Here is a 13,066-nt window from a genome sequence, read left to right on the forward strand (position 1 = left end):
CAGGAAGGGAAACGTTTGGTGGAAGATGATTGCTGGGGACTTGATCACTAGGACTTGTCAATGATGAACTGGGTAATTTTAACGAACCGAACGCTTCCAAATCCCCACGAGAGCGTGCAGTTGGTTTTTGGTGGATGAGTCTATGCGAGAACTCGATCAGGAGACCTGAAGAGGAATGACTGTCACAGATGGAGTAATTTTCACGAAATGATCTGCACCGTAGGAGGCGAAATGAAGCCTAGGGGCTCTCACGAAGAGGCCGGCTCATAGTTATGCCTCCGGTGCACCTCAATCGTGACTTTCTCATTCAAAGTACTTTTCTCCAACTGAGCTCTTCTAATCACCAGCAGAGACTCGAAAGCATTTTGACGACTCATTCCTGGAGTAAGTTGTCACTTGCACTTGTCAAAAATGAATGTCTCATTATGAGTAAGTCTCGAACCGCTCTCTAACACCTGGTCAGGCGAGAATCCGAATGGCAATGAGAGGAAGAGCGCATGAGACATCAGTCGCTAGCACTCATTAGCAGTGAATGTCTCATTGTGAGTAATTTACACAAACTGTCTCTACCAAATGACCAGGAGTGTAGCGACAAGGTCTTTGGAGGATGGCTCCGTGAGCTGCGAATTCCTACCACTGAGCAGTAATCACTCTCTGATTTTTCGTAATGCTCACGAACCAATCGCTACCAAATCGCCCGGAGAGACTCCTCTGGGCTTTTTCGTGGATGATTCCATGCCAATGTCTCAGAAGACTTGATGAGGACTGAGTTTCTCCTTCTTAGTCGTGTTCACGAACCGCGTGCTTCCAAATCACCAGCAGCAACTGTGAAGGGACGATAGAGGATGATTACCTGAAGCATGAATGACTACCACTAATCGCTACGTGATTTCTCCTCTTTCAGAATTTTCATGAGCCCATCCTTAACAGATCGCCAGGAACGAATCTGAAAGGCTTTTGGAGGATGCTCGAACGTGGACTTACTTCCTAGCGGTCATCAGTCACAACTGTCTCCTCTTGAGTGAGTGGCAGTAACCGATAGCTAGCGAATGATCAGGGGCTATAATGCTAAATGGCTTTGTCCGAGGACACCTTGAGAGATGTCTTAGAAGAAATTCCTGAGGAGGAATTGCTTTCTCATTTTTACGATCTCACCACATGACCAAAGAAGCCTGCCACGGGCTGGCAGGAAGGTTCCTGGAGAAAGTTGTCAGCCGCACACAAAACAATGATGAACTTCTCCTTTTGAGAAGTGTTCACCAAACGATTTCTTCCGAGTCACCAGCAGAGAACGGAAAAGTTTGTTGGAAGCTGGAGATTTTACGCTAGCACTTGTCAATCCAGAGTTTCCCAGTCCGAGTCATTTTCACGAACCAATCTCCGCCTCACGAGGAGGCGAGAATGCAATGGGCTTTCTGGTGGATGATTGCATGGGAAAGTCTCACGAGACTGAGGAGGAATGAATTGCTCATGACTAGCAATTTTGCACGACCCGCTAGTTCTCCAAATCGCCAGGAGAGAATCGGAAAGGATTTTGGAGGCTGATTCCCTATGGCGTTAGTTACCAGCCGTGATCAGCAATAACCTGCTCGGGTTTGGAAATGTTCACGAACCGGGGTCTGCCAAATGACATGAGGCTACACCTAAGGAACATGCCGCGTGTCGACAAGAGAAATTTACTAGAAACCCTGATGAGGAATTCCTTGTCATGAGTCGGAGTTTTCACAGCCCCATTTCTTCCGAGGAGGGAATCTGAATGCACGAGAGAGGATGATATTACGAGGAATGAGCGATTACCCCGGTCGGTAACTGATTGCTCATCCTTTGGAGTGTCCATGAATCGATCACTGGCACTTCACTAGAAGTGAATCCGAAAGGCTTTTTGCACGATGACTGCTCACTTTCAGAAACGTTCAGGCAATGATTTCTTCCAACTCCCCAGCCAGGAAGGGAAACGTTTGGTGGAAGATGATTGCTGGGGACTTGATCACTAGGACTTGTCAATGATGAACTGGGTAATTTTAACGAACCGAACGCTTCCAAATCCCCACGAGAGCGTGCAGTTGGTTTTTGGTGGATGAGTCTATGCGAGAACTCGATCAGGAGACCTGAAGAGGAATGACTGTCACAGATGGAGTAATTTTCACGAAATGATCTGCACCGTAGGAGGCGAAATGAAGCCTAGGGGCTCTCACGAAGAGGCCGGCTCATAGTTATGCCTCCGGTGCACCTCAATCGTGACTTTCTCATTCAAAGTACTTTTCTCCAACTGAGCTCTTCTAATCACCAGCAGAGACTCGAAAGCATTTTGACGACTCATTCCTGGAGTAAGTTGTCACTTGCACTTGTCAAAAATGAATGTCTCATTATGAGTAAGTCTCGAACCGCTCTCTAACACCTGGTCAGGCGAGAATCCGAATGGCAATGAGAGGAAGAGCGCATGAGACATCAGTCGCTAGCACTCATTAGCAGTGAATGTCTCATTGTGAGTAATTTACACAAACTGTCTCTACCAAATGACCAGGAGTGTAGCGACAAGGTCTTTGGAGGATGGCTCCGTGAGCTGCGAATTCCTACCACTGAGCAGTAATCACTCTCTGATTTTTCGTAATGCTCACGAACCAATCGCTACCAAATCGCCCGGAGAGACTCCTCTGGGCTTTTTCGTGGATGATTCCATGCCAATGTCTCAGAAGACTTGATGAGGACTGAGTTTCTCCTTCTTAGTCGTGTTCACGAACCGCGTGCTTCCAAATCACCAGCAGCAACTGTGAAGGGACGATAGAGGATGATTACCTGAAGCATGAATGACTACCACTAATCGCTACGTGATTTCTCCTCTTTCAGAATTTTCATGAGCCCATCCTTAACAGCTCGCCAGGAACGAATCTGAAAGGCTTTTGGAGGATGCTCGAACGTGGACTTACTTCCTAGCGGTCATCAGTCACAACTGTCTCCTCTTGAGTGAGTGGCAGTAACCGATAGCTAGCGAATGATCAGGGGCTATAATGCTAAATGGCTTTGTCCGAGGACACCTTGAGAGATGTCTTAGAAGAAATTCCTGAGGAGGAATTGCTTTCTCATTTTTACGATCTCACCACATGACCAAAGAAGCCTGCCACGGGCTGGCAGGAAGGTTCCTGGAGAAAGTTGTCAGCCGCACACAAAACAATGATGAACTTCTCCTTTTGAGAAGTGTTCACCAAACGATTTCTTCCGAGTCACCAGCAGAGAACGGAAAAGTTTGGTGGAAGCTGGAGATTTTACGCTAGCACTTGTCAATCCAGAGTTTCCCAGTCCGAGTCATTTTCACGAACCAATCTCCGCCTCACGAGGAGGCGAGAATGCAATGGGCTTTCTGGTGGATGATTGCATGGGAAAGTCTCACGAGACTGAGGAGGAATGAATTGCTCATGACTAGCAATTTTGCACGACCCGCTAGTTCTCCAAATCGCCAGGAGAGAATCGGAAAGGATTTTGGAGGCTGATTCCCTATGGCGTTAGTTACCAGCCGTGATCAGCAATAACCTGCTCGGGTTTGGAAATGTTCACGAACCGGGGTCTGCCAAATGACATGCCGCGTGTCGTCAAGAGAAATTTACTAGAAACCCTGATGAGGAATTCCTTGTCATGAGTCGGAGTTTTCACAGCCCCATTTCTTCCGAGGAGGGAATCTGAATGCACGAGAGAGGATGATATTACGAGGAATGAGCGATTACCCCGCTCGGTAACTGATTGCTCATCCTTTGGACTGTCCATGAATCGATCAGTGGCAATTCACTAGAAGTGAATCCGAAAGGCTTTTTGCACGATGACTGCTCACTTTCAGAAACGTTTAGGCAATGATTTCTTCCAACTCCCCAGCCAGGAAGGGAAACGTTTGGTGGAAGATGATTGCTGGAGACTTGATCACTAGGACTTGTCAATGATGAACTGGGTAATTTTAACGAACCGAACGCTTCCAAATCTATCACCTGGTCAGGCGAGAATCCGAATGGCAATGAGAGGAAGAGCGCATGAGACATCAGTCGCTAGCACTCATTAGCAGTGAATGTCTCATTGTGAGTAATTTACACAAACTGTCTCTACCAAATGACCAGCAGTGTAGCGACAAGGTCTTTGGAGGATGGCTCCGTGAGCTGCGAATTCCTACCACTGAGCAGTAATCACTCTCTGATTTTTCGTAATGCTCACGAACCAATCGCTACCAAATCGCCCGGAGAGACTCCTCTGGGCTTTTTCGTGGATGATTCCATGCCAATGTCTCAGAAGACTTGATGAGGACTGAGTTTCTCCTTCTTAGTCGTGTTCACGAACCGCGTGCTTCCAAATCACCAGCAGCAACTGTGAAGGGACGATAGAGGATGATTACCTGAAGCATGAATGACTACCACTAATCGCTACGTGATTTCTCCTCTTTCAGAATTTTCATGAGCCCATCCTTAACAGATCGCCAGGAACGAATCTGAAAGGCTTTTGGAGGATGCTCGAACGTGGACTTACTTCCTAGCGGTCATCAGTCACAACTGTCTCCTCTTGAGTGAGTGGCAGTAACCGATAGCTAGCGAATGATCAGGGGCTATAATGCTAAATGGCTTTGTCCGAGGACACCTTGAGAGATGTCTTAGAAGAAATTCCTAAGGAGAAATTGCTTTCTCATTTTTACGATCTCACCACATGACCAAAGAAGCCTGCCACGGGCTGGCAGGAAGGTTCCTGGAGAAAGTTGTCAGCCGCACACAAAACAATGATGAACTTCTCCTTTTGAGAAGTGTTCACCAAACGATTTCTTCCGAGTCACCAGCAGAGAACGGAAAAGTTTGGTGGAAGCTGGAGATTTTACGCTAGCACTTGTCAATCCAGAGTTTCCCAGTCCGAGTCATTTCACGGACCGATCTCCGCCTCACGAGGAGGCGAGAATGCAATGGGCTTTCTGGTGGATGATTGCATGGGAAAGTCTCACGAGACTGAGGAGGAATGAATTGCTCATGACTAGCAATTTTGCACGACCCGCTAGTTCTCCAAATCGCCAGGAGAGAATCGGAAAGGATTTTGGAGGCTGATTCCCTATGGCGTTAGTTACCAGCCGTGATCAGCAATAACCTGCTCGGGTTTGGAAATGTTCACGAACCGGGGTCTGCCAAATGACATGCCGCGTGTCGTCAAGAGAAATTTACTAGAAACCCTGATGAGGAATTCCTTGTCATGAGTCGGAGTTTTCACAGCCCCATTTCTTCCGAGGAGGGAATCTGAATGCACGAGAGAGGATGATATTACGAGGAATGAGCGATTACCCCGGTCGGTAACTGATTGCTCATCCTTTGGAGTGTCCATGAATCGATCACTGGCACTTCACTAGAAGTGAATCCGAAAGGCTTTTTGCACGATGACTGCTCACTTTCAGAAACGTTCAGGCAATGATTTCTTCCAACTCCCCAGCCAGGAAGGGAAACGTTTGGTGGAAGATGATTGCTGGGGACTTGATCACTAGGACTTGTCAATGATGAACTGGGTAATTTTAACGAACCGAACGCTTCCAAATCCCCACGAGAGCGTGCAGTTGGTTTTTGGTGGATGAGTCTATGCGAGAACTCGATCAGGAGACCTGAAGAGGAATGACTGTCACAGATGGAGTAATTTTCACGAAATGATCTGCACCGTACGAGGCGAAATGAAGCCTAGGGGCTCTCACGAAGAGGCCGGCTCATAGTTATGCCTCCGGTACACCTCAATCGTGACTTTCTCATTCAAAGTACTTTTCTCCAACTGACCTCTTCTAATCACCAGCAGAGACTCGAAAGCATTTTGACGACTCATTCCTGGAGTAAGTTGTCACTTGCACTTGTCAAAAATGAATGTCTCATTATGAGTAAGTCTCGAACCGCTCTCTATCACCTGGTCAGGCGAGAATCCGAATGGCAATGAGAGGAAGAGCGCATGAGACATCAGTCGCTAGCACTCATTAGCAGTGAATGTCTCATTGTGAGTAATTTACACAAACTGTCTCTACCAAATGACCAGCAGTGTAGCGACAAGGTCTTTGGAGGATGGCTCCGTGAGCTGCGAATTCCTACCACTGAGCAGTAATCACTCTCTGATTTTTCGTAATGCTCACGAACCAATCGCTACCAAATCGCCCGGAGAGACTCCTCTGGGCTTTTTCGTGGATGATTCCATGCCAATGTCTCAGAAGACTTGATGAGGACTGAGTTTCTCCTTCTTAGTCGTGTTCACGAACCGCGTGCTTCCAAATCACCAGCAGCAACTGTGAAGGGACGATAGAGGATGATTACCTGAAGCATGAATGACTACCACTAATCGCTACGTGATTTCTCCTCTTTCAGAATTTTCATGAGCCCATCCTTAACAGATCGCCAGGAACGAATCTGAAAGGCTTTTGGAGGATGCTCGAACGTGGACTTACTTCCTAGCGGTCATCAGTCACAACTGTCTCCTCTTGAGTGAGTGGCAGTAACCGATAGCTAGCGAATGATCAGGGGCTATAATGCTAAATGGCTTTGTCCGAGGACACCTTGAGAGATGTCTTAGAAGAAATTCCTAAGGAGAAATTGCTTTCTCATTTTTAGTCATTTTTACGATCTCACCACATGACCAAAGAAGCCTGCCACGGGCTGGCAGGAAGATTCCTGGAGAAAGTTGTCAGCCGCACACAAAACAATGATGAAGTTCTCCTTTTGAGAAGTGTTCACCAAACGATTTCTTCCGAGTCACCAGCAGAGAACGGAAAAGTTTGGTGGAAGCTGGAGATTTTACGCTAGCACTTGTCAATCCAGAGTTTCCCAGTCCGAGTCATTTTCACGAACCGATCTCCGCCTCACGAGGAGGCGAGAATGCAATGGGCTTTCTGGTGGATGATTGCATGGGAAAGTCTCACGAGACTGAGGAGGAATGAATTGCTCATGACTAGCAATTTTGCACGACCCGCTAGTTCTCCAAATCGCCAGGAGAGAATCGGAAAGGATTTTGGAGGCTGATTCCCTATGGCGTTAGTTACCAGCCGTGATCAGCAATAACCTGCTCGGGTTTGGAAATGTTCACGAACCGGGGTCTGCCAAATGACATGAGGCTACACCTAAGGAACATGCCGCGTGTCGACAAGAGAAATTTACTAGAAACCCTGATGAGGAATTCCTTGTCATGAGTCGGAGTTTTCACAGCCCCATTTCTTCCGAGGAGGGAATCTGAATGCACGAGAGAGGATGATATTACGAGGAATGAGCGATTACCCCGGTCGGTAACTGATTGCTCATCCTTTGGAGTGTCCATGAATCGATCACTGGCACTTCACTAGAAGTGAATCCGAAAGGCTTTTTGCACGATGACTGCTCACTTTCAGAAACGTTCAGGCAATGATTTCTTCCAACTCCCCAGCCAGGAAGGGAAACGTTTGGTGGAAGATGATTGCTGGGGACTTGATCACTAGGACTTGTCAATGATGAACTGGGTAATTTTAACGAACCGAACGCTTCCAAATCCCCACGAGAGCGTGCAGTTGGTTTTTGGTGGATGAGTCTATGCGAGAACTCGATCAGGAGACCTGAAGAGGAATGACTGTCACAGATGGAGTAATTTTCACGAAATGATCTGCACCGTAGGAGGCGAAATGAAGCCTAGGGGCTCTCACGAAGAGGCCGGCTCATAGTTATGCCTCCGGTGCACCTCAATCGTGACTTTCTCATTCAAAGTACTTTTCTCCAACTGAGCTCTTCTAATCACCAGCAGAGACTCGAAAGCATTTTGACGACTCATTCCTGGAGTAAGTTGTCACTTGCACTTGTCAAAAATGAATGTCTCATTATGAGTAAGTCTCGAACCGCTCTCTAACACCTGGTCAGGCGAGAATCCGAATGGCAATGAGAGGAAGAGCGCATGAGACATCAGTCGCTAGCACTCATTAGCAGTGAATGTCTCATTGTGAGTAATTTACACAAACTGTCTCTACCAAATGACCAGCAGTGTAGCGACAAGGTCTTTGGAGGATGGCTCCGTGAGCTGCGATTTCCTACCACTGAGCAGTAATCACTCTCTGATTTTTCGTAATGCTCACGAACCAATCGCTACCAAATCTCCCGGAGAGACTCCTCTGGGCTTTTTCGTGGATGATTCCATGCCAATGTCTCAGAAGACTTGATGAGGACTGAGTTTCTCCTTCTTAGTCGTGTTCACGAACCGCGTGCTTCCAAATCACCAGCAGCAACTGTGAAGGGACGATAGAGGATGATTACCTGAAGCATGAATGACTACCACTAATCGCTACGTGATTTCTCCTCTTTCAGAATTTTCATGAGCCCATCCTTAACAGATCGCCAGGAACGAATCTGAAAGGCTTTTGGAGGATGCTCGAACGTGGACTTACTTCCTAGCGGTCATCAGTCACAACTGTCTCCTCTTGAGTGAGTGGCAGTAACCGATAGCTAGCGAATGATCAGGGGCTATAATGCTAAATGGCTTTGTCCGAGGACACCTTGAGAGATGTCTTAGAAGAAATTCCTGAGGAGGAATTGCTTTCTCATTTTTACGATCTCACCACATGACCAAAGAAGCCTGCCACGGGCTGGCAGGAAGGTTCCTGGAGAAAGTTGTCAGCCGCACACAAAACAATGATGAAGTTCTCCTTTTGAGAAGTGTTCACCAAACGATTTCTTCCGAGTCACCAGCAGAGAACGGAAAAGTTTGGTGGAAGCTGGAGATTTTACGCTAGCACTTGTCAATCCAGAGTTTCCCAGTCCGAGTCATTTTCACGAACCGATCTCCGCCTCACGAGGAGGCGAGAATGCAATGGGCTTTCTGGTGGATGATTGCATGGGAAAGTCTCACGAGACTGAGGAGGAATGAATTGCTCATGACTAGCAATTTTGCACGACCCGCTAGTTCTCCAAATCGCCAGGAGAGAATCGGAAAGGATTTTGGAGGCTGATTCCCTATGGCGTTAGTTACCAGCCGTGATCAGCAATAACCTGCTCGGGTTTGGAAATGTTCACGAACCGGGGTCTGCCAAATGACATGAGGCTACACCTAAGGAACATGCCGCGTGTCGACAAGAGAAATTTACTAGAAACCCTGATGAGGAATTCCTTGTCATGAGTCGGAGTTTTCACAGCCCCATTTCTTCCGAGGAGGGAATCTGAATGCACGAGAGAGGATGATATTACGAGGAATGAGCGATTACCCCGGTCGGTAACTGATTGCTCATCCTTTGGAGTGTCCATGAATCGATCACTGGCACTTCACTAGAAGTGAATCCGAAAGGCTTTTTGCACGATGACTGCTCACTTTCAGAAACGTTCAGGCAATGATTTCTTCCAACTCCCCAGCCAGGAAGGGAAACGTTTGGTGGAAGATGATTGCTGGGGACTTGATCACTAGGACTTGTCAATGATGAACTGGGTAATTTTAACGAACCGAACGCTTCCAAATCCCCACGAGAGCGTGCAGTTGGTTTTTGGTGGATGAGTCTATGCGAGAACTCGATCAGGAGACCTGAAGAGGAATGACTGTCACAGATGGAGTAATTTTCACGAAATGATCTGCACCGTAGGAGGCGAAATGAAGCCTAGGGGCTCTCACGAAGAGGCCGGCTCATAGTTATGCCTCCGGTGCACCTCAATCGTGACTTTCTCATTCAAAGTACTTTTCTCCAACTGAGCTCTTCTAATCACCAGCAGAGACTCGAAAGCATTTTGACGACTCATTCCTGGAGTAAGTTGTCACTTGCACTTGTCAAAAATGAATGTCTCATTATGAGTAAGTCTCGAACCGCTCTCTAACACCTGGTCAGGCGAGAATCCGAATGGCAATGAGAGGAAGAGCGCATGAGACATCAGTCGCTAGCACTCATTAGCAGTGAATGTCTCATTGTGAGTAATTTACACAAACTGTCTCTACCAAATGACCAGCAGTGTAGCGACAAGGTCTTTGGAGGATGGCTCCGTGAGCTGCGATTTCCTACCACTGAGCAGTAATCACTCTCTGATTTTTCGTAATGCTCACGAACCAATCGCTACCAAATCTCCCGGAGAGACTCCTCTGGGCTTTTTCGTGGATGATTCCATGCCAATGTCTCAGAAGACTTGATGAGGACTGAGTTTCTCCTTCTTAGTCGTGTTCACGAACCGCGTGCTTCCAAATCACCAGCAGCAACTGTGAAGGGACGATAGAGGATGATTACCTGAAGCATGAATGACTACCACTAATCGCTACGTGATTTCTCCTCTTTCAGAATTTTCATGAGCCCATCCTTAACAGATCGCCAGGAACGAATCTGAAAGGCTTTTGGAGGATGCTCGAACGTGGACTTACTTCCTAGCGGTCATCAGTCACAACTGTCTCCTCTTGAGTGAGTGGCAGTAACCGATAGCTAGCGAATGATCAGGGGCTATAATGCTAAATGGCTTTGTCCGAGGACACCTTGAGAGATGTCTTAGAAGAAATTCCTGAGGAGGAATTGCTTTCTCATTTTTACGATCTCACCACATGACCAAAGAAGCCTGCCACGGGCTGGCAGGAAGGTTCCTGGAGAAAGTTGTCAGCCGCACACAAAACAATGATGAACTTCTCCTTTTGAGAAGTGTTCACCAAACGATTTCTTCCGAGTCACCAGCAGAGAACGGAAAAGTTTGGTGGAAGCTGGAGATTTTACGCTAGCACTTGTCAATCCAGAGTTTCCCAGTCCGAGTCATTTTCACGAACCAATCTCCGCCTCACGAGGAGGCGAGAATGCAATGGGCTTTCTGGTGGATGATTGCATGGGAAAGTCTCACGAGACTGAGGAGGAATGAATTGCTCATGACTAGCAATTTTGCACGACCCGCTAGTTCTCCAAATCGCCAGGAGAGAATCGGAAAGGATTTTGGAGGCTGATTCCCTATGGCGTTAGTTACCAGCCGTGATCAGCAATAACCTGCTCGGGTTTGGAAATGTTCACGAACCGGGGTCTGCCAAATGACATGCCGCGTGTCGTCAAGAGAAATTTACTAGAAACCCTGATGAGGAATTCCTTGTCATGAGTCGGAGTTTTCACAGCCCCATTTCTTCCGAGGAGGGAATCTGAATGCACGAGAGAGGATGATATTACGAGGAATGAGCGATTACCCCGCTCGGTAACTGATTGCTCATCCTTTGGACTGTCCATGAATCGATCAGTGGCAATTCACTAGAAGTGAATCCGAAAGGCTTTTTGCACGATGACTGCTCACTTTCAGAAACGTTTAGGCAATGATTTCTTCCAACTCCCCAGCCAGGAAGGGAAACGTTTGGTGGAAGATGATTGCTGGAGACTTGATCACTAGGACTTGTCAATGATGAACTGGGTAATTTTAACGAACCGAACGCTTCCAAATCTATCACCTGGTCAGGCGAGAATGCGAATGGCAATGAGAGGAAGAGCGCATGAGACATCAGTCGCTAGCACTCATTAGCAGTGAATGTCTCATTGTGAGTAATTTACACAAACTGTCTCTACCAAATGACCAGCAGTGTAGCGACAAGGTCTTTGGAGGATGGCTCCGTGAGCTGCGAATTCCTACCACTGAGCAGTAATCACTCTCTGATTTTTCGTAATGCTCACGAACCAATCGCTACCAAATCTCCCGGAGAGACTCCTCTGGGCTTTTTCGTGGATGATTCCATGCCAATGTCTCAGAAGACTTGATGAGGACTGAGTTTCTCCTTCTTAGTCGTGTTCACGAACCGCGTGCTTCCAAATCACCAGCAGCAACTGTGAAGGGACGATAGAGGATGATTACCTGAAGCATGAATGACTACCACTAATCGCTACGTGATTTCTCCTCTTTCAGAATTTTCATGAGCCCATCCTTAACAGATCGCCAGGAACGAATCTGAAAGGCTTTTGGAGGATGCTCGAACGTGGACTTACTTCCTAGCGGTCATCAGTCACAACTGTCTCCTCTTGAGTGAGTGGCAGTAACCGATAGCTAGCGAATGATCAGGGGCTATAATGCTAAATGGCTTTGTCCGAGGACACCTTGAGAGATGTCTTAGAAGAAATTCCTAAGGAGAAATTGCTTTCTCATTTTTACGATCTCACCACATGACCAAAGAAGCCTGCCACGGGCTGGCAGGAAGGTTCCTGGAGAAAGCTGTCAGCCGCACACAAAACAATGATGAAGTTCTCCTTTTGAGAAGTGTTCACCAAACGATTTCTTCCGAGTCACCAGCAGAGAACGGAAAAGTTTGGTGGAAGCTGGAGATTTTACGCTAGCACTTGTCAATCCAGAGTTTCCCAGTCCGAGTCATTTTCACGGACCGATCTCCGCCTCACGAGGAGGCGAGAATGCAATGGGCTTTCTGGTGGATGATTGCATGGGAAAGTCTCATGAGACTGAGGAGGAATGAATTGCTCATGACTAGCAATTTTGCACGACCCGCTAGTTCTCCAAATCGCCAGGAGAGAATCGGAAAGGATTTTGGAGGCTGATTCCCTATGGCGTTAGTTACCAGCCGTGATCAGCAATAACCTGCTCGGGTTTGGAAATGTTCACGAACCGGGGTCTGCCAAATGACATGCCGCGTGTCGTCAAGAGAAATTTACTAGAAACCCTGATGAGGAATTCCTTGTCATGAGTCGGAGTTTTCACAGCCCCATTTCTTCCGAGGAGGGAATCTGAATGCACGAGAGAGGATGATATTACGAGGAATGAGCGATTACCCCGGTCGGTAACTGATTGCTCATCCTTTGGAGTGTCCATGAATCGATCACTGGCACTTCACTAGAAGTGAATCCGAAAGGCTTTTTGCACGATGACTGCTCACTTTCAGAAACGTTCAGGCAATGATTTCTTCCAACTCCCCAGCCAGGAAGGGAAACGTTTGGTGGAAGATGATTGCTGGGGACTTGATCACTAGGACTTGTCAATGATGAACTGGGTAATTTTAACGAACCGAACGCTTCCAAATCCCCACGAGAGCGTGCAGTTGGTTTTTGGTGGATGAGTCTATGCGAGAACTCGATCAGGAGACCTGAAGAGGAATGACTGTCACAGATGGAGTAATTTTCACAAAATGATCTGCACCGTAGGAGGCGAAA

Source organism: Lepidochelys kempii, chromosome 2 (assembly GCF_965140265.1).
Source record: "Lepidochelys kempii isolate rLepKem1 chromosome 2, rLepKem1.hap2, whole genome shotgun sequence".
In the NCBI taxonomy this organism is placed as follows: domain Eukaryota; kingdom Metazoa; phylum Chordata; order Testudines; family Cheloniidae; genus Lepidochelys; species Lepidochelys kempii.